At 46.2% G+C, this 22,833-nt stretch overlaps 1 protein-coding gene across 6 annotated transcripts in view; it reads right to left on the reverse strand.

Moving 5' to 3' along the window:
- Positions 1-22,833, reverse strand: part of Atxn1 (ataxin 1) — a 384,367-nt gene that overhangs the window by 125,132 nt on the left and 236,402 nt on the right. For all 6 annotated transcript variants that reach the window (XR_005285701.1, XM_038332640.1, XM_038332637.1 and 3 more), the window contains one exon: positions 13,911-14,034. The gene's annotated coding sequence lies outside the window, so the exon portion shown is untranslated. The remainder of the gene's footprint in view (positions 1-13,910; positions 14,035-22,833) is intronic.

A 22,833-nucleotide genomic window follows, 5' to 3' on the forward strand; every position in this document is an offset into this window, starting at 1 on the left:
TAGGGATGTGTGGTCCAGGTGTCCAGCTAGGGATGTGTGGTCCAGGTGTCCAGCTAGGGATGTGTGGTCCAGGTGTCCATGTAGGAATGTGTGGTTCAGGTGTCCATGTTGGGATGTGTGGTTCTGGTGTCCATATAGGCATGTGGGGTCCAGGTGTCTATATAGGGATATGTGGTGAAGGTGTCCATCTAGCCATGTGGGGTCCAGGTGTCTATATAGGGATATGGGGTCCAGGTGTCCATCTAGTGGTGTATGGTTAAGTAGAATGTGTTTATCTATACAACGGAATACTATTCAACCTTAAAAAGGAACCTCCGTCCATGTTGCAACATGGGTAGAGCTTGAGAACACTGTGCTAAGTGAAACACACCAGTCACAGAAGGATAAATACTGAATGAGTATAATCACAAGAGGGACTTAGAGTGGTCAAACTTATAAAGGCAGGAAGTGGCTGCAAGGGACTTGGATAGGGAAGGATGGGGAGCTATTGCTGTATGGGTCCTGGTTCAGGAAGTCTTTTATAAACTTTCAATTATTATTTTATGTATTTGTGGGTGCTCATGCACCACGATACCTGTCTGAGGGTAACAGAACATGCTGGAATCAGTTCTCTCCTTCCACCACGTGGGCTCAGGGACCCAACTCAAGTTGTCAGACTTGGTGACAGACATGTTTACCGACTGAGCCAACTTGATGACCCCAGGTTCAGTTTTCAAGGAGAAAGGAGGTCTGTCCATGGACGGGTGGATGGAAAGACAGACAAGTGGCTGGAAGGAAGGAGTGCCATCAATGCCACGGAACTGGAGACTTAAAATGGCAGAGATAGAAACTTTCTGTAATGTGGATTCTATCACAATCAGACTGAGAAGGGCCAGATGCGACTAGAGGGGAGGAAGGCGATGTCCACTGAAGGGTCATGAGGATACCCTGAAATCAAACCCCTTTACTTTGAAACTTTCCCTTCTTCATAAACGACCTCTGGATACAAGCCTGGCTCTGTTTTCTCATCCTTGCATGCTCCCTTCTCCGTGAAAGGCTCCTTGCAAGAGAATAGAATTGATAACTAAAAACTTGAAAGGGGGCTTGTCAGAGGAGAAACACATTTTCCACCGAGTAATCTAACCACAATGACATAATTTAATCACAGAAACTAATTTGGAGTTTTCAGTTTCATAAACAGAACTGTAAATAATTTAAGGGCAAAAATGAATAAATAACATAAATGGCATGGAATTTGGAGTGTCTGTGTTGAGAGGTTAGGTTTAAAGAAATAAAATGTAGACAGGCAGGCTACAATTTTCAGTAGTTGGAAGGTAGAGGCAAGAGGATCAAGAGCTCAGGGTCATCCTTGGCTACCTAGAGAGTTAGAATCTAGCCTGGGCTACATGAGAGTATCTCAAGAAAAATGAGCAAACAAAAATATCCAGGAAATATAATCACTAATGATATAAGAGGGGAAACAAGCAGACTAGATGGGGCAGATGTCAAGGTTAAAGAAAATCACAGCTCATAACTGTGCCGTCATGCCCAGATTGTAGAGCAAGGACTAGCAAGCCTGCTGAATGCAAATTGTCTTGTTTACTGGAGTGCTCTCACTTGCAGCCAAAAGGGCTTCAGCAGAGCGTGTCGGGGGTATGTATGTATGTGTGTATGTACACAGGTGTGCATGAGAGGGAGAATTTATTGTTGTCATAGCCAGAGAATTTGCATTGAAAGGGCATGCAAGCCACACGACTCTCACCAGGGCAGCCTCGCTTCCTTTATAAGACATGCAGAATCCTTAATGGGTGTTCATCGGTCTCACACCATCTGTCGGATTTTGATGACTGCCCCTTACACTAATCAAGGAGGCAATCGAGTGTGGCTCTGCACAAAAAAATCTCACTCTTTCAGACTTAAATGTATGACATGTTCTAAGGAGTAGCTGCCCAAAGGTATTTAGCAGGGTCACAGTACGGAAAAAAGCAAGGACAGGCTAGTGAGGAGGACAATTTAGCCAGAGGTGGCTCTCGGTGTAACGATACACAGGTGGCAGAACCCACACACCGGCACCAGGGCCCATCTTCCAATAGTGAGATTCCATTTCTCTCCGCTTAGCTCTACAGCTTCTGGAACAGATCGTCCGGCCATTAACATCGTATACGAAATGTCACACAAGGTTATTACATGTCTGAACGGCGACAGAAACACAGAGGCGGCGGTTTCTCCAGTCCCCTACAATGCTGAACCCATGTCTTCATCTGGCATTCGTTCCACACTCTGTTCTGGAAGCAAGCAGAGTGAGCGTGGCAAACCCTATCTCCCTTTCAGTATAGCATACAATGAGTCAATGTTTATGCATCAGCCGGCTATTAAAGCAAACAAGCAGAATTCCAAGCCATGCCATGTATTCCTTTCCAGTTCACTTGAGTGCAAAGCCCGCCAAATTTGGGCACTTGAAATTAGGAGAGGGATTTCCCCCTTATCGCATGGTTCTTTATCAGCCCTCCACGCAATGGTTTAACCGAGACTCTGATAAAAATGTTGAAAATGCTTGCTGTGTTGCTCAGCAGTAAACCACACCCAGGGGCTTTTCAAACTCTTGTGGAAGAGGCATCCATTCAGCAAGAGGCATACAGAAGGGCCAGGCTTTCAGCCGCACCCTCCCCCACCCCCAGCACACAGAGCAGTACTCCTCCCCCTTCCTTCCCCCCCCCCCCATGTCCATCTGCAGCCACAAGATCAAGGTGCGACCATCTCACAAGGCGATCTTCCTAAAAGGCTGCTCAAACAAGTGGCAAAACCTGTGGATGTGAGCTAATCGTGTGGCCTGCCTGATCCTAGGGGACATCAGCGCCTTAGGGTGCCCTTGCTCCTTCACTCGTTCAATTCCCCTGTAGTCTCGGGATTTACTAGGGGAAAATGCCTTTCAAGGCACCGAGAGCAGGAACCACAGGTCATTAGCAGGGATCTCCATTCCCTCTTTTTAAGAGGAAACATAAAATCACTAAGAAAACATGGTGGATTATGTATTTCATGCCCACACGGAGGCCCTTCCCATTTTTCTCCGTGACATTTTAAATGCTGAAGTTATAACCCAGAGGGCTGAGAAAATGCCTCATTGCCACCCACCCAGCATCACACAAGTTTCAGGGGCCCAGACTGTACTTATGAAAACCACACGGTCTCTCATGCTCACTTATCTGAATTTAGTAAAATGAAACACTATTTTTCATTTTTGTATATTTTAGGCGCTAATGCTGAAAAGTATATTATAGGTCATATTTGGAAATGAGAGGGTTAGCATTGCTCCAATCCAAGGTTAGGAAGCTTTCTGAAGAGAGAGCCCTCTGATCACCTGGGGCACATTGCCTATTTTGAGTTTGGGAGGGGGTGGGGACGATTGTGGGAAAGAAAAGGGTTGTTGGATGGACTGACCTGTGACATTAATATGGACAGTCATATTCAGAGACCGTCTCCGAGTCAGCACTATTTTGGGTCCTGTTGGCAATCTATAGTCAACAAGAGTCTGGGGAACTTAATAAGAGCTGGTGGTAGGGGTCTGGTGGTAGGGGTCAAGGCCCTCGCCTGAGTTCAGCTCTTTCCTCAGGATCAGACTGTGGACAGGTCCCGAGCCTGTGACTTTCTGCTGTACTTTGAGAATCCCCAAGCTCTTTCTGGTCAAAAGGTTCAAAAGCACTCTGAGCTCTGTACCACCACTGAGTTGTGCTGGTCCTGTTTGCTCTTAGCCATCCTTGGGACATCTTTCTGGGAATGATCCTAAGTGCTTTTAGGCTTTGTGTTGCTAGGCGCCCTATCAAGCATGTCAGCATCCTCCTTAAAAGCTTTCTGTGGCCATTCTCCCATCTTTAAGATATGCTACAAGCCAGGTGTGATGGCTCAGACCTGAAGTACTAGCACTCACGAGGCGAAGTCAGGAGTCTGATCTACAGAGTAGAGTAGCGAGCTCTGGGCCAGCCAGGGTTACAGAGGAAGACTGTCTCACACACACACACATACATACATACATTCACAATACATACAGAATACATACTTAAAACTCCCAGGTCTTCACAATCTAACCCCCGTTGTCATTTTATACATGCTCTTGTCTGCCCCCCCCCCCCCAACTGCTGCAGTTTTCCAACACGCCATATTCTCTTAAATAAGCTCGGCACATGTTTCTGTGTACTTAGAGCCAGAGGTTTGCTGGACCTCCTGGGTTGAACCTACTAGGCAACTTACTATTGGTGGCCAAAGAGAAATTACGACACTCGTGTGAGTGAGACCTTCCCTCCCTTGCTGCTCTTGGGACCCTGTGGGATTGCAATACGGAGAAGCTCAGTCTTAGCTGAGCATGGTGCTTCACCATGTGCCATCCTAGCACTTGAGTAGTTGAGACAGGAGGATTGCCATGAGTTCCAGGCCAGCATGGGCTACAGTGTAAGACCCTGTCCCAGAAAACAAACACACACAGGGAGGGGCAGGAAAAGGAGAGGGAGGAGAGGGAGCAGGAAGGCTGACTAGCTTGCTGGAGTATGAAAGATGTCATGGAGTAGAAACAAGCTGTCGCAACTGATGATCACTAGAGGAACAAACTTCAGCCCAGTTAGCACAGAACAGAATTGCCCAAGTGATTCACAGAATTATAATACAAGATGTCATTGTAAGCCACTACACATTGGAATCACTTGTTACATGGTATATGCTAACTGATACGCCCTAGTTTTATGATTGACACCTACTCATCCCTCAGGTTCGAGGATGAAGGCCTGATCCCAGAAGATGCCGCACAGGTTTACATCCACAGGATACTGTAGACACCGCTGGAAGAACGCTGCTCACGCTCTTAAGAGTTGCTTATTTTCTCATTTCCACCCTCCAGTGATAGAAAGTTCCTTAGCCATTGTGGATGCCCTGCTTTTGCAAATACTTGGTCAATGTTTGCTAGAATAGGATAGAAGAACACGTAGCTCTATCTTCAGGCTTTCTTCTGCTTTCCGGGTCAGAGCAAAAGTTTGAGACTTTTTTTTTTCCTCTGCTGCTACCTAAATCTGGTAACTACATCAAATGTATCATCACGTGTTTCCGTTTCATAGCTCCACTCATAGCAATAGCCGCTGGGAATCTCCCTACGCTTTATATAGGTGAAACTATTGCATCTTCCTAATTCGGCCTTTCGGTTTTACTAATACTAAAAATTCACCTAAAATTCCAAGGCTCCTTAGCTTAAATACACAGGTAATGACGACAGAGCTATCACTCCTCGGCTACTGAGATCCCATGGAATCTGATGCTGCAGAGTGGCAATGGCAACTGTCTTTGGAAGACAAGGAATTAAAGCAATGGGAGAGTAGCTTGTTCATGGTCTCAAAAAGAGAGGGGTGGGAAGAGAACTCTACCCATTCTTGGCCTGATAGGCTTGTTAGATGGATAGATGGAACCAAGGGGACCCCCATCCCTGGTTATTTAATTCATATCTATCCATGTGGTCGCTAATGAGAAGCTGAGAAAGAAGAGGTGACAGGCTTATTCTAAGGTGGCCTCCAACTACCATGTGCAGAGCTAGCTTGTGAAGTATATGAAGTATGAGGCTCATGAGACCTAACTTGGCTATCACTGATCTCGCCAAATTTCTTTTTAAAAAGCAACCATCTGGCCCGGCAGGTAAAGATGCTTGTTGCCGAGCTGGATAACCTAAATTTAATCCCTGAAATCCTCATGGTAGAAAAAAAATGGATTCCCTCAAGATATCCTGACCTCTATGTACAGAGTGGCATGCACACATACACACACACACACACACACACACGCACGCACACACGCACGTGCACACAAATGTGATTTAAGAATAGAGAGCTACCATCAACTCTGGATATTTCAGCCTTCTAGCCGAAATGTCACTCATATTCATTGTGTTTCTGGATCATGTCAACACGGGGGAACCGTCTTTATGCCAGTGAGCCATTAATGATAATGAGTACTTCTCACAAAGTATTCAATTAGGAATTATAGAATCATCCCTTAAAACCACCCCTTCTATAGTGCGAAGATGCACTTAAGAGGTATTATTATTCCAAGTACACAGAGCGTCTTCTATCATGTAAATCATTGAGAATAATAAGCAAGCAGGGCATGCTACACACTGTCTAACAAGCCGGCTTTACTTGACTTCTTCTTCCCCTACTTTGTAATGGGGTCTATAGCCCAGTCTGGCCTCAAACCCACTATAGCGCCAAGGATGACCTTGAACTTCAGATCCTCCTCCTCCTCTCACTTCCTCAGCCCTGGGATAATAGGCCCGCGCCACCACATCCAGTTAAGTAGTGCTGGGGATGGAACTCAGGGCTTTTACACATTAAGAAAGCCCTTCACCAACCGAGCTCCCTCAGCCCCTGATTTTATTTCTTATGAAACATTTAAGTGAATAGTTAGCGTGCAAACCACTATCTCTGGGGTTCCTTTTTTTCACCAAAATTATCTCTCTTAGTTCAAGTCCCAGGTCTTATTATCTATCCCTCTTCTGACTGCGGAGAAAGGCATGAGTAGTCATTGAATACATGAAGGATGCTAGACTTGCTAGGTGAGATCTCACCCGTGTCACCGTGATGAAGAAAGTCACACACACTTGCCTCAACTTCACTGTGACCATGCAGAGGAACGAGTAACATTGCAACTCGAGAAATGGTGTTAATGAGGAGACAGGTGAGGATAGGTTTGCCACATCACTGGGCATCTCAAATGCCTCAGTCAGCCTTCTCCATTTCCTTGGTTCTCCATCTCCTGGCGAGGCCCCTCCTCCAGTCTCTCTCTCTGTTAAAAAACGGTGCTTTGACATCTCCAGGGGGAAATGTCAGGTAAACTCACCAGCCAAGCTTGCACAAGAAATGGTTACAGGACTTCACAGGACTACTCAGTTTGAGACTTAAAAGCTGGCAAAGCCTGGGCTAGAGACGCAGCTCAATGGCTAAGAGCTCTTGGTGCTCTTCTGAGGTTCTTAGTTCAGTTCCCAGCACCCATGTCAGGAGGCATGTTTGAGGCTCATGACCGCCTCAAACTCCAGTTGTAGGGGATCAGACACCTTCTGCTGACCTCTGTGGGCACTGCATGCAGACAGATAGGCAAGCAGGCAGGCAGACACACCATGCACACACAAACAATTCATCTTTTTAAATAAGCAAGGTCAAATGAGGCCACCAACTTTTAGGATTTCTATGTTTGTTTGGTTTCAAGTTAGAAAATAGCAGGAGTCATTTGATGCCAGGTCATTGTGGTATAATGGGAGGAGAGGGGGAGCTGGTAGAGCAGAACACAAGGTGAGCAGTGTTCGGCTTCAGGGCTGGGCCTGGAGATGGATTACCAGGGCCCTTACACTGGGAGCTTTCAGGCCAGACCAGTCAACAGGAAAAGGAGGCAAGATCAGTGGTTTGGGTGTCCCCTTCACTCTTCCTCCAGCTCCAGACCTTTGCTTCTGCCCAGCACACAGCCTCAACTCTGAACACTAGGGCTAATTATCAACCGAAGACTAACCCAGTTCACGTGAAAAACCGATACTATCAAATGCACTGAGATCCCAAACAGCCCAGCCTCCTGTTCCCACACGCAGCTTGGATGATCCACTAGTTGGCTTGCCAGTCTCCATGGGAAGGTAGCTATGCCAAACCCTGTGGTGTTTGATCTTCAGTAAACGACACTCCCATGATACACCTAGTAAGTGACATCCTCTGCCTGGAGGCTGGCCCAGGTGAAGGAAATGGAAAATCCTCTCTGTGCCAGGTGCCTGCCAGTTTTCTTCTGACCCCCACCCCCAGAGGCCACCCACATCCACCGCCACTCCCCGAGTTGCCTAAAGGGAGGTGCCAGCCAACATGTTGCTAAGACAACCGGCATCAAAGTTGAAGCACAGAAATAGATCCCCAGGAGAGTTAGGAACATGAACTACCAACCCCAATGGCAGCCCGGAGGTACCCATGGCTAGTTACTCTGACCCCTAAAGAAGCACCGAAAAGGAGGCAGGAACGGACTTCCTTCAAATCCAGGATAATGACTCTATTCCAAACAAGGAGGGCCAGCGGCTAAGCCGTAATCCACTGCTGTTTATACGTTTCGTTTATTAGTTCTCTAAGAGTCAAGGGAAGAAAACTGTGCATAAGGACAAGTGGGAGAGCCAGAGACAGGTAGAGAAACTGAGGAGGCTAAAGAGGGGGAGAAATATGGCTCCACAGCTAAGAAAAAGCATCCTCTTTTTGAGCGGCCGCATCCTAGTCTTACTGCTCCATTCCTTGGAGAAGAAAAAAGAAAAGGCAAAAGAGACTTGAAAACTAGGGCTCTAAGTGATGGGAGAGAAGGACCTTGTGCCCAGCCCTTTGTTCTGCAGGCGTTTTATAGTGCTGAGAGAGGGAAGCAATTCACAGAGCCCCAGGCATGAAGAATGCCTATCACAGTCCCAGAATTTAGCCTCGGAGAAGCTTAAAAAGACAAAACAGAACAACAGCAACAAAAAAACTCACCCCTGTGAAAGCAACAAAGACTCCAGAAAGGGGAAAACAAATCAGAAAAGAAGAGAAACAAAATAGAAACCTTCAGAAAATGATTTTAGCAAGAGGGTTTTAAGATGGGCAAAATAAAGGGTTCCAAACGTTGGTAAAGATGGCGGACATTCGGAATGAGACCGTGGCATCCTCTAGCTCAGGGACTTAGGCTGGAGGTCTGACAGACAGTTCTGCCAGGATCCCCACCAAAGAAGGTAAAAGTTGGCCAAGGGCCTAACGAGCATACTCCAAATAATTTGCCCGAGTTACCAAAACAGAATATTCTGTTCAGCTGAATATGTGGGCACTTGCCTGTAATTTCAGAACTTGGCAGGGGGAGGTGGGAGGATCAGGAGTCAAGATAATTCTTGGCTTTAAAACAGCTTGAGGCCAACCCGGGCTACTGGAGACCCTGTATCGCGAAACCCCAAACATCTGCGAAGAAAGGTCACTATGTGTGTGCCATCCTATCTCTATTTCAATTTTGGTGACTGTACTGAAGGCAATTGTTTCAGGAAGACAGGCACAAATAAAGAAAGAAACAAACAAAGACTTTAAAAGACTAATTTGCTTCAAAATAGGCTTCAAAGAGTGCAGTTTTCTGCCTCGCCTAAAGGGGTTCTCTACTGGAAACTGTTTTCCCAGAATCTTGTAATGTAGTGAGAGAAAATTAGTCAGTTCTTTCGATCTGAGATTCTTTGTAGTGATAGGCCAGTATACAGCACTGCATCCAGCAGACTCTTGGTCCCACAAGCTTCTAGCGAGAACTGCCTGGCTCTGATGGCTCACAAACCCTGCCACAAAAGCACCCAACAGAAGACTTATTTTCCAGGGTTTCATCTCTCCTTGGGGCACACAGATTTATGTGTTGAGCTTCTTCCCTTGCTGGGAGATCTAAACCAGAGGCTCCTGGAAACCTGACTCTGAGTAATTCTGCCCAGCATCCCTTTTGGGCACCCCTGAGCACCTTGGCATATCCATCCCCAATGGGGCTCTTCTGAGATTACCTTCCAAGTAAACAGAGATGGCTCCATCCTGCACCCTGGTTCACAACCTTCTCTTAACAAATAGTATTCTACACTTCGGCAGGATGCACACACGTCACCTTGGCCCCTGCTCAGTTAGAAGTCAGCACAGTCAGGCTGCTATTGTTCTTCCCCCCAGCCATTCCTCTCCCCCACCCCCACCCCACCAAGCACACAAATGCGGCAGAAGTTCACAAACTCTCTTCTTCCCAAGGATTTTGTGTGATTGGTGCGCTTTCCTTTTGTGAAACTGCTGGGGGCGGTGGTAGCTTCACACTGGGGGGAAGAAGGTGCTGAGAAGAGAGAGCCTGTGCTTGTGATGGCTAGACCCTGCCCACCAACTCTAGCAGCAGTGCTGGAGTCTACTTTCAGAAGCAGTAGCCCTCAGACGGGTCTCAAGAAAGCTTCCTTCTCCAGGGAACATACCAAAGCCATGATCTGGAACTAACAGTATTGCCAGTCAGTGGGGCTTGAGGAAGGTGGAGGAAGAGATTCAGATGAGCAAAACGACAAAACCTAGTGGAAATCCTTCTGCTCCAGAGTGGAAAGCGCTAGACAGAGCCTCCTCGCCTCTGTCATGTGCAGGCCAATCTGCGATTTCAAACAAGGACTAAACACATGGAGGAAAGTCCACCCCCTAACGAGCTAATAATAAATCCCCCTTATCTATTTCAGAATTTTTTATGACCATCTTATAGAAATTGGTATTGCAGATAGAACTCTAGAACCTCCATCCTGACAGACACATCGGGAAACCACCTATGTCTCTTAGTAGAATGTACACATGCCTTTCTCTTACTCTGGAGACGAGAATCCACAGCCCGTATCTCAGCGCTGTTTAAACAGGCAGAGCGGTGTTTGCTTCTGTCTGTTTCTTCCCAGGCCTACTTTGAGCAGTACTCGAGGCAGGTACTCTGATAAGGGGTCAGAAAAACACACAAGCATTTGTACACCTTTATCTCAGCCATCCTCAAAGGCGGGGCAATATGTTGCCTTCTTAAACCCTTTTCTGGTCACTTCCCCTCAACCACTACGGAGAAGAAACTGGGTCTTATATCAGCCATGCCACCTTATCTTTCCTCTAAGTGCTGTGTGGGAGCAGAGTGCTACCCTTGACCTTCTATGTAGGTAACTTCTGGTGCCATGGCCTAGTTCCACACTGGGAATAAAAGGGAACACAAATGTCTGTGGAATGGCAAATAATAAGAGATTAAAAACATCACCATCCATAGGCAGGCAGTGCAGGCTACGCACAAACAAGAGACCGCAAACCACTCAGCTGGGAAAGAGGAGGAAATGGACTTTTTTTTTTGCAGAATTTTGCTTTTTAAGTATCAGGAAATCCCCAAGTTCACTGACAGTTACTTTATAACACGATGTCTTTAAATGCTTTCCTTACCCACACTTACATCGTACATATCACTGACATTTAGCGTCTACTTCTAGGGAAGAAAACTAGACTGGTGGGAGCTAGGGAGATGGCTCAGAGGATAAGACAAGGAATCGCCAACACTTACATAAAAAGCCAAGCATGGCCATGAGGATACATGTTACCTCGAGGTTGTGATAGGGCCATGAAGGCAAGAGGATTGCTTGCGCTTGCTAGCTGCCAGCATCCACATGGTTCAGCTTGTATTAATTAGCCCGTGATTCCAGTTGCAGGGAATTTGATACTTTCTTCTGGCTTCTGAGGACATTTGTACTGATGTACACATACATACACATAATTTAAAAAAATCTTAAAAACTATTATATTTATTTATTCATGTGTATGTATGTCCCCGTATATATTTGGGCATGTATGGGGAGATCAGAGACAAGTGTGAAGGAGTTGGTTCTCTCCTTTGGTCATGTAGGGCTTGGGGATTGAACACATACCATTAGGATGGTTGTGCACGACTTTATCTGTTAGGCCCTCTTGACATCATAAGACTACACTCGGTGTACTAAAACTAAAGCACCCGAGAACTAGGTTGTAGCAAATCAGTGATGGTTTAGGAGGTCAAGAGGATAAACAAGGATCTGACCTGTTTCACATCAGAATGACGTCCTGGTGACACTAGACACAAACTGTTAGAACTGCAGGGACCATCAATCTCAGTTTCTCCTGTTGCCCATCTTGAAATGGGTCTCCAGGGGTGCTGGGGCCCGGGTTACACAACCATCAACACTGAATGCAAAATGCAGGTCTCTCGACCCCTCAATCACCTTTCACTGCCTTCGTCTTGTGCGAGGCACGATGCCTCTCCGCCCTCTGAGAGCCAGGTGGAAACACCTCCATGGATAAAGGCCAGCTGCTAGGAAGGAAGCTGTTGACAGATGGGAGAGGCCGCTAACGAGACACGCAAAGGGGTAAAAGCAATGAGTAATGAGTCTGAGGCAGAGTCTGTAAGAGCTGTCGGGCCCGGGGTTCTTTGTCGATGCTGTTGCAATTATTGCTCACGCTGTACAACACCCACACTTATGCCTGTCTGTATGCAAATACACATTCCCTGAAAATAATCTGCATTCCCCACTTGTAATGCCCCTCTGTGGCATGCTAGGACTAGTGGGAAATAGAAGGCAAGGGTTAAAAGGGCGGAGCGCAGTTAGGGGAGGTGGCTGATAACGCATTTACTAGTGGAGAGCTTCCCTCCCATCTCAAGTGATGTGCTTTTGAAAACAAAGTTCTCGGAATGCTTGAGGAGCTCTCTGGAATTTCACATTTTCTTCCTTTCAACTTCGTCTGTTTACAGAGGGATTTTCAAGTGCCTTTAAAGTTGGCCACATGGCATTTCCAAACGTAGACTTCAGGACCTCCGAGAACTTCACGTAATGCCTCAGGTCTGCCATGAGCCCTTCAGAGCAAAGGTGTGAAAGGAAAATCTACCATGTTAGGCACAAAGCCAGCCTTATCACAGTAACTGTTCTCATTTCAACTAAAGTTAGGCTGGAAATGACACACACTTCCCGTGAAAACAGCACCTTAAAAAACATCACCATGACAACAAGCTACCTGATGAGCACATGGGATTTGCAGTGGAACATACTAACACTTAAAGCCCACAGGACCCCAAATTGTTTCATGATAGTGACTAAAACTTTTGTGGTAAGAGGGTTTTTATCTTTGTATGAAAGTAAATATGTAAGTCTCCACCCTTGTGTGAACCCTGAACCAAGCTAATGGTCCACAGCTAATGAACAAGTACCATACGGCAACCCACGGGTTTATAAAATGCCACTTTCTTTGGTGGTGGTGGTGGTGCCTGGAGTCATCAATATACTTGACCTTAATTGTGCAACTAATAATAGAAGCCATTATCACAGAGCAAGTCACATACTTCTAGAATCGATAGGCCCACATCCACAAATGAAAACCCACTAAAATAGCAGCACCTTCCATGAAATAAAATGAGCCACCAAGAAAATTTGAATTTAAAGATGTAAATTTTTATATAAGTGTGTGTGCGCGCGTGTCTGTCACATGAGTGTGGCTACCAAGCCTGATAACATAAGTGTCCCTGAAGATCATACAGAAGGAGAATCTGCTCCAAAGCTCTCTCCTGACCCCCACATGTAACCTCTCCCCCAACACACACAATCAACGAGCATAATTTAAAAAAAAACTTAAAAGGTTCAAAACGTGTAATAAATATGTTATAAAATGTGCAGCTACATACAGGTAATTCTCACGCATTTTAATTGAAGTTGGTTCTTTATTTCCTAAAATGTGAAGATACCATTACTCCTTTTCTCAGAGGTGTGCACTGGCCACCCAGGACTTTCTTGCGGCCGCACCCCTTCCTGTCAACACTAACCCAGCCACTTTATCAACCCCTGGATCCTAAACCTCATCAAGAGCCTTCAGCTGACTCAGCCCAGTTTACTAATCTCAGCATGGCAGATCATCACCCCAATAAAGACCTATTATTATTCATCCAATTCTGAATTAGAGAAGAACCCCAAATAACTATTTCCATACAGGTCTGAGATTTTCAAGGTCAGAAAAACAAGCAAACAAGCAAAAACCAAAAATCCAATATTCTGGTTAAGAAAAAAAAAAGCAAGATAAATAATTATATTAGTTATGCACCGAAATCCAGGTCTTTAATCCTCAGCCTATTTATCATCCTAGGAGAACAGCCACAGACACTCCCCTATACATTTGATACCATCGTCTGTGCCAGGAACAGCGGCATAGAACCCCTGTATTCCTTTTCATTCCATGACCATTAGCAGTGCTCCACGGAAGCCAGGGGAAAGGCAAGTTCATGGTTAACACACACAGAACCTCTGCCAAAAACAAGGACTCCACTGGGTGATCACCCAGGGCACACATTGACAGCCCCTCATACCGAGCTTTATAAGGCGAACATCTGAAGTGTTGTCTACTTACAGCATTCACTGTGCTCTGCTCCCAGGAAGCCTCCCCGAGACTTCACCATGGAAACGTCCCTCGGCTACTGGGCCACAGGTTCTGGTGTTGTCTTTCTTCCTTTCACAGAGAAGATGAGAAATACCTGGCATGGAGACAGCCCAGAAGGAAAACAATGGTAAATACATCCATCTGTCACCCAATTACTTCTTCTAACAACCTGGACATCTGGTCAACCAAAGGGATAGTTCACCAAAGACCATTTCCAGGATCTGTTTTCATGGTTTTTGCTTATTTTTTACTTTACGAAATTTGATTTTGTTCTTGACCCAGAGAACCAATTGTGGCATAACCAATCTTTCATTTTTCCCCTCTCTTATGAAGTTGAAACCAATTCTAGGAAACTTCAACCCCAACCCCAGGTGAGACACAAAATTGCTCAAAAGAAACCATTATTTGCTGGAGTGTGTGGTATGTGCCTGTAATCCTAGCATTGGGGAGGTAGATGTAAGAGGACTAAGTTAGTCTGAGTTACAGGAAACTATCTCAAAAATCCTGAATGAGCAAAGACAGAGAGAGAGGGAGTCAGAGTGAGAAACCATTGCTAGCGGAATGGCTTCGGGTATAGCACCTGGTTCCTGGGTTTAATCCCCAGCGCTGGAAAAACACACATGATCCCAAGGAAGTCACCTGACTTTATACTTTGAAAAGGGAAGCAAGGACCGCATTTTCGTACCCCGCTGTGTGGCTGGGAAGATCAGTAAGTGCTCTTGAGAAGCACTTGCAGTTCCCCAGAAGACCGGCACGATATCAAAGACAGGTGTTATTATTGGTCACAGCCTGCTACTGAGCTCCGAGCCAGAGCATAAAAGCTAGCTTTGGCTGGGTACCAACCATCAGCTCTCCCTGGGGCACTCAAATGTCTACACGACCTCACGGTGCAGTGCTGTGGGAGGGAAGAGGGGCAGAATCAGAGACTCCAGGAATCTCCACGGAGACATTTTCATGAAGAAAAGAAGGTGCGGGGCAGGAAGGGAAAGCTGGAAGGTGTGCAAGGTAGACTCCAGAGCCAGGCAGAGGTGTGGCTGTTTGGGCCACAGCAAAGGCTCCTCATCAATTCCAGGTCTGTGCCGTTTCCTGTGCTCAATGTCTGCAGGGCTGAGAAACTTTCCACTTGCCTCTCTGCCACTTCTCCCCAGCGACTGTAACACTCACATATAAAGAGGTGGCAAAAGGAGAGAAAAGGACTGGCTTCGGCTGGCTGATGTCTTTCATGCAAAGGCCTGCTCATAGCCCAGTAAAAAAAGTCTCTATTCCTGGATGTTTTTCCCATCTTCCTGGCAGACCCAGGGACGATCACGTCGGTATTATGCCCTTGTGCTGCATCGAGGAGCGACAATAGAGGGCTAAGAATGAATGTTCACCAGGGGCTCCGGGTGATGACGGAAGCATAGATCGCCCACTCCCATCAGCTTTTTCTTCTCAAAGTCATGTGCACCAGTTGAACACAGGTAGGAATTGTAGTCTTAGCACAGTGGATGTGGAAAGAATGATTTCAGAGAGAGGGAGAGAGGGAAAAAAAGTGGCCCTCTCAAATAATAAGAATAGTAGTGGTGATAATAAAGGCAAGAGTGAAATAATATCAAATCTTAGATTTGGAATTGATAACACTGATCAGCAGAACTCAAAATAAATTTTTAAAAAGGGAGAGACAAAATTAGCTCAGAAAGGGGGAAGGAGGTGTCTGTTCTCCTGTGATTAATCGTGGCTCCTATAGTGGATCTGGCTTACCAAGTGCTTTCTTATTAATTAGCACATTCAGAGGACAGAATTTCACTTAATGCCACTACACCCAATCAGGGCCAGAACAGTGAACAAGAGAGCCAAGGGTCCTGCTCTTCTCGCACCAAGAGGGATAGAACATGTATAAGATTTGAAACCCAGATAAGCATCAGGAAGGTGCATTAGACACTGCGATTAGGAGTGTGGGGCCCAGGAAGGCTGCTGAGAAGCCAAAGGTGGAATTTAGCACCGGCAAAGCTGGAGGTTCAGCTCACTGGCAGAGCCCTAGTCTAGAAACAGACCTCAGGTTTCAGCCAGAGGAAACAGGCTGAGCGTCAATGGGCCTGATCTAGGGCTGCTTAGAGGGAGTCCTTTAGGTCCTTGATGAAGAAATGGGTAACAACGAACTCCAGTGATATCAAAGGATGCGTTCTTCCCTCTGACTACTATACCACTTCAGCTAGCCAGCGCCGGTAATTTCTGTCAGGGAGACCCATTCCATGTTGGTATTGCATGTGATGTGACAGGAAAGAAGGTCCTTGTTCCCTAAAGTACTTAAGGCCACCCCATCATAGCAAGTGAACTGAAAAGCTGTCTTGGTGCATGCAGGTTCCAGCTGAAGAAAAGCCACTCAAAAGAGGCTAAGCCTGTAGGACGGTGTATGCCTGCAATCCCAGAATTTGGAAAGCTGATTGTAGGAGGTTGATGAGTCCCAGGCCAGCCTGGTCTACAAGGTAAGCATTAGAATTGCAGGTCAGTCAGGGCCCTAGAAAGTGAGACCCAGTCTCAGAAACAAAACCAATCCAAACCAAGCGACAAAAATGAAAACCACATAAAAGGGCCCAAACCTTTTGTGATATGTATATTTCTGGGGGAAGGGATGACAAAAATCAATTTGCTTTAGATTTCAAATTTCTGGCTTCCCCTTGACTACAGGGATACATATATACATATATATATATATATATATATATATATATATATATACACACATACATACATACAATGCACATACATATATACGCATATATACTGAGATATGCGTCTTTGTAAATTTTTTTTTCCTTTTTTTTTTTTTTTTTTGGTTTTTCGAGACAGGGTTTCTCTGCAGCTTTTTTAGAGCCTGTCCTGGAACTAGCTCTTGTAGACCAGGCTGGTCTCGAACTCACAGAGATCCGCCTGCCTCTGCCTCCCGAGTGCTGGGATTAAAGGCGTGCGCCACCACCGCCCGGCTCTGTAAATTTTTAAAAGTATCTCTTCTCCTGTACTTAATGAGCATTTTTGGCCCACTCCAACAGCACCTACTGCTTCCCTTCTGACTCGAAAACTGAGACTCTACCTCAGTGAGGAAGGGAGCATGCGTAGAAAGAGGCAAGCCATGGGAAAGCTGTGTTCATTGCCACTTTTCCTTGTTCCCATCATCCCATATCTGGCTCAACTTAATTCTTCCATTAAGAAAAAATAATCAGTGTTTTGTATTTTTCAAACTAACAGTATCCCCAGGAAGGCTCACTCAGGCTCTCTGTATGAATGGAGTCACTCTGAAATGCCGTCTTAAACAAATTTGGTCAGCTGATCCCTGAGCCTCTTGCCATTTAAGACAGCCAGGATAAAATGTGACTTTTCCCCACCCTACCAGCTCTTCAGAAAAACAAAAAATACCAATAATATTCCACCTGCAGGTTTCAGAATATTCATCCCCCTGATAGTGACGACAGACCTCAGCAAACCCAGAAAGAAGAGAGAATGCCAAAGGCAAGACTCCTTGCAGCCTGCTTGCCCCGTGTCTCACCATCAGAGCTGGGGAAGGATGCCAGGCTGGCAATCTCATCCCCCAGCCACAGGATAAAAGGGACACCGTGCCAGCGTCTCCTTCCCTTGGATGCCCAAGGCATTTATAGTCTCTACTGCACATTCTGAGCCGAGGTAGTTTTCAAGGCAGCACTCTGGCATATTGTCTTTTTATTCTCCATCCAATTTATTGAAGTCTTGAAGGCTCAGAGATTTTATAAACTTGCTGATTGAGACCTTGCCGTGGCCTTCTTATGCAAGCTTCTAACAGCCGCTCGCTCGTGGGAAGACTTGAATGGAGAAGAGATAACCCACAGCCCACACCTGATCTAGAAGATTTTAACCCTTCCTGCTAAGGACTTAGTCCTCTCCAGCTATAATGTAACTCCTCTCTGCTGAGAGTTCTCCCCTACCCTCCCTTTCTCTAAGTGTAGGTACACTTAAATGCCGGTGCATGTGGAGGCCAGAGGACAACTTTTGGGGGACCTTCGCTGGCCTGGAACTAAGTAAACCAGCCTGGATGCCCATTGGGCCCTGAAGATAAACGTGTCTCAGACTCCCCAGTGCTGGGATTACAAGCTAGACTCTTTTTTTTCCTCTTTGACATGGGCTCTTACTGTGTTGCCCTGCCTGGCCTGGAACTTGCCATGTAGACAACACTGGCCTGGCATTCACAGAGATCTCACCTGCTTCTCCTCCTCAGTGCTGGGGTTAACAGTGTGGACCGCCATGCCTGGTGTACGCAGCCTTTTCTCTAGTAGACTCGAGAACAGATGTGGGTCCTTGTCCTTGGAAGGCAGGCACCTTACTGAATGATCCATCGCCCCAGCTCTCCGGACCCCTTCACCTTTCTCTGCTGTCCAAGCGCTTGGAGCTAAAACATTTCCCATCCCAATGAAAGTCTTCCACAGAACAGAGGAGGACAGTTACGCTTAGCTTCCTCTTTCCTGCTCTTCGACTCCATCCCTTTTTATTCATTAGCGGCCTCTGAACAGCTGCAAGTTCCTTCTCAATTGTTTACCCACGCGCTCCACGTTTTTGCCAGCAGGAGCCTATATCCTTGATTCTCAGAGTTTCCAATGCTCAAGCAGCTGACACCTTATCCTGGGTGGAGTAGACTTGGAGATCCCTCAGGGGATGGAACCCACACCAGACTCTGCTGGAAGCCATCCCTAGGACTGCTGATTAGGAAAGTCTGGGTGGAAGCCAGAGCGCCTGTAGGCCTCGTGAGTTCCCAGGTGAGGCTGATGCTGCTATTCTGGGGGCCACACTCTGAGACCCACCCCTCTGAAGGTTTTCCCTTCCGTGGCACAGCCAGATGGAAGTGGATGACTCTTATTCCCTTTAAGACGGCTACCTTGGGAGGAAAGATGATGGCATAGTGCAAATAGATGCCAACTGATCCAAACAAACAAACAAAATCAACTCCATGCACTGTTAAATGTATACATAAAACCAGGGAAACCTTTCATGAACGTCCTCCATTTGAGACCTTAATCCATCCTCCTGATAGCTCCAGATCTTACTGAGGTCAACTCTGCCCTGTATCCCTCCTTTCCTTTTGGACTAGAAACACTTTCCCCCAGCCTCCAAGAATGGTGTCATTTATATTTCCTGAAAGACATCCACAGTGCCCTGGAAGGTTTCCAAAAGGCTTGCTTGCGCCTTTATCGGATTTACCAGGGAGCAGGTGGAAAGGCAGTGCAAATCTCCCGTCACCGTTTCCACACCAATATCTCACAGGCTGGGAGTCCGGTTTCCACCATGATTTTTGCAAACCGTCTCCACTCTTTCAAAGGTCATCACTGCATCTGCCTCCCGAATGCAGTGACCTTTCCCCAGGTTTCATCCTAACTAGTTTCTGTTCTAATAGCCAGGACAGTTCGCTGGTACTCCCTTCAATTTTCTTTTTGTTATCTGATAGACTAGCATCTCCCCTCCAAGCCTACCCTCCACCCCTCCCCTACCTCTCTCATATAACCCCCCCCCCCATCTTGCACCTAAAATTCAATTTGTCCCTGGAGCTTTCAGTTGGCACACATGACTCTCTGCTGGTCTCCACAACTAGCCTGTGTCTGATGGACCTACACATCTCCTCTTAGGAACTTTCAATGGAACGCCCCCCCCCCCCACCCCGATCTGAATGTTGTGGAGGTATTTTACATCTAATTCAGAACCCAAACGTTAAACTATAGACATGGTAGCTCAGACCTGATTGGATAGGCCTTCCAAAGGACGGGACTCAACATGTGAAAAGACATGTTGGGAGGGGCAAAGCCACATGGTATTGAACCAAGGAGACCCCAGGAAACCAAGAATGGCACCCATTATACAGCCAGTGACAGAACAGGGGCCAGAGCTTAATAACCCCGAGGAAATAATTTCTATAAATAGTCACGTGAGCTTCGGCAAGGACCTTGGATTTCAGGTGGGAAAGCAGCCCAGACAACACTGATATTTTAGTCTTGAGAAAATGGAAGCAGGGGAGCTAAGGAAGCCATGGATGAGGAAAAGACAGAAAGTGGTGCAAGCCATTGTCTTCTTACAAATTGTGTGTAGTCGTAGAAATCAATACACACTTTACAATAGATTCTGAGTAATGCATGAGTCACTTTTAAATGTGTGTGTGTGTGTGTGTGTGTGTGTGTGTGTATTTTAAGTGAGACAGTATCTTAAGTAGCCCAGGTCATGAACTCCTGATCTTCCTGCCTCCACCCCCAAACGCTGGGATTTCAGGAATGTTCTACCATGTCTAGTGGGTACTCCAGCTTTTATTTGTCTGCAGCTTCTGATTTCTCCGAGGCAGCATCACACTGGAGGTTTGTTTTGCTTCTTTAAAGGCAGAGTCTTGCTATGTAGCACAGATGACCTGGTCTTCATTACATAGCCTAGTCTGGCCTAGAACTCACAGCAATCCTTCTGCCTCAGGCTCTTGAGTGTTGGGACTAAAGGCGTGCACCAGTGGAGCTTCTAACACCTGTTACTCCTCCTTTTCAGTTTATCTTCCTTTTCTGCATTTTGCTCTTCCCCTGAGCTATCCATCTCCTCCCCGAGAGTCTCAGTCACTGTCACATTGCTGTAAAGAGACACCATGACCAAGACAACTCTTATGAAAGAAAACATTTAATTGGGACTTGCTTACAGTTTCCATCAGTCCATTATCATCATAGCAGAGGTGACGGAGTGGTAGCTGAGAGCTACAACCTGACCCATAAGGAGAGAGGGAGAGACCTGGCATGAGCTTTTGAAACTTCAAAGTCTACCCTCAATAACTTCCTCCAACAAGGCCATACCTACTAGTCCTTATAATCCTTTCAAATTGTTCTACTCCCTGGTGACTAAGCATTCAAGTGCATGAGCCTGTAGGGGAGCATTCTTATTCAAACCACCGTACCTAGCTGTAAGCTCACTTCTTTTCCCATAATGCTTATGGTTCCCTCTGTAAACCTGTGTGCTAGACACTAGCATCCCTCCCAAGCCATCCAACATGTACGGTGCAAATCAGTTTTGCTCAAAACTTTCCACTCAGCCCTAAATCAGGTCCTATTAAGTTTCTAATTCATGCCAATGGCACTGTTACCCTTTCTTCCTCCCATGGTGTGTCGGCTGTCAATTCCTAACTCTGTGTCCACTCTGTTCTCACAGCCACCATGCTAGTCCTGACTCTTCTCTTAGCAGTTCGCATTGCTCTGCATGCCTTCGGGGGTTCTCTAGCCAAAAGGAGTTACTCTCATGGTTCCAAACTGTCTTAAGTAGCCAGTAGGCAGTGTAGCTTCTCCCTGCCACATGCCATGCCTTCATTGGTCCCTACATCTACTGGAATCTTCCAAAATATTTTTATTTGAAGGGCACAGTTTAAGACCAGTTCCCACCCTTTGGCCCAGCCTGGCCTCAAAAATTCATAGGTTAGCAGTCCTCCTGGCTTAGTCTCCCAACACTAGGGTTCTAGATCTGAGCCATCAAGACAGCCCAAATTCCCTGGCTAATGTTTTAAGGACTTCAAAAGAATTCATTTTGTATGTACAGGGAGTACACAGGTGCCACAGAACGTGTGTATATGTGTAGATCAGAGGACAACTCTCAGATGTCAATTCTCTTCTACCAGGTGGGTCCCAGGAATGGAACTCGGGACATCAGGTTTGCTGGCAAGAGCCATTACCAGCTGGTCCTTTCTACCCACTGTGTTTAGAACTTTTATGAGCTAGTTTATGCTATGTTGTTTCTTCAGTAAGGTGTTTTTTTTTCTTTCTCCTGGTGGTGCTAGGGACAGGACCAAGAGGCTTGCCTATGCTAGACAAGGTTTTGCTGCTGAGTAGCAGCTACACAGTCCAGGGTGTGTGCTCTGGGTCAGCCACACAGAATCCTGACGTTGTCTCTGAGAGTCCACTGCTATTCTGCATATCAGAATGCAAGCCATCCATTCCTCCCAAGCCCAGCTTTTTCCCGTGCTTCCCTTCATCCTCCTATGCTATGAGTTCTCGATCAGAAGTGCCATGATCTTACACACAAATTCCTGCAGATTTTATTTAGTTTCCTTGGAGGTAGTCATCATTTTAGTCTGTCCCTGTCTCCTAAAATAGTTGACATCTTCCTGTGCTGATCGTAGTGACTTCCACGAACAAGAGTCTGCACCTATCTGCCTTTCATAAGCTTCTGAGTGCCTTTTTTTTTTTTAAAAAAAATATTTTAAATTGTGTGTATATCTGTGTGTGGCTATGTGCATGAATGCAATTGCCAGGTAGGCCAGAAGAGGGCATCAGATTCCCTAAAGCTGGAGTTACAGGCAGTTTTGAATGGGCAAACTTGAGTGCTAGGAACTGACCCATGGTCCTCTACAGGAGAAACACACTCTTTACTGCTGAGCCATCTCACAAGCCTCTGGAGGGCTCTGTAAATGCAAAGCACTTGATAAATTCTTGTTTGCTAACTGGGCATGTTGGCATACACCTGCATACTCAGGAAATGGAAGCAGGGGGGGTTGCTGAGTGGTTCAGGCCAGCCTGGTCTACACACATCTCATTACATGAAGGTGAGGCTTTCTGCATGTGTCCAGGTTCTGTGCGGGTGCATGTGTGTGAGTGTGAGCATGTGTGTGAGAGTGTGCATGTGTGAGTGTGTGCATGCGTGTGTATATGTGCATGTATATTATGTGCACATGTGTGAGTGCGTGCGTGTCTGTATGTGCATATGTGCAAGTATGTGCATGTGTGAGAGTGTGTGTATGTATGTGTGTTTGAGTGTTTTTGTGTGAGTGTATACATGTGTGCAAGTGTGTGTGTATGAGTGTGTACATGTGTGCACACACATTTAGGCTGTGACTCCTTACCGGTGTGAAGTAAAGTTTGCTATGAAATATAGTGATACATCCAGA

This window comes from Arvicola amphibius, chromosome 6, assembly GCF_903992535.2.
Source record: "Arvicola amphibius chromosome 6, mArvAmp1.2, whole genome shotgun sequence".
Taxonomy (NCBI): Eukaryota; Metazoa; Chordata; class Mammalia; order Rodentia; family Cricetidae; genus Arvicola; species Arvicola amphibius.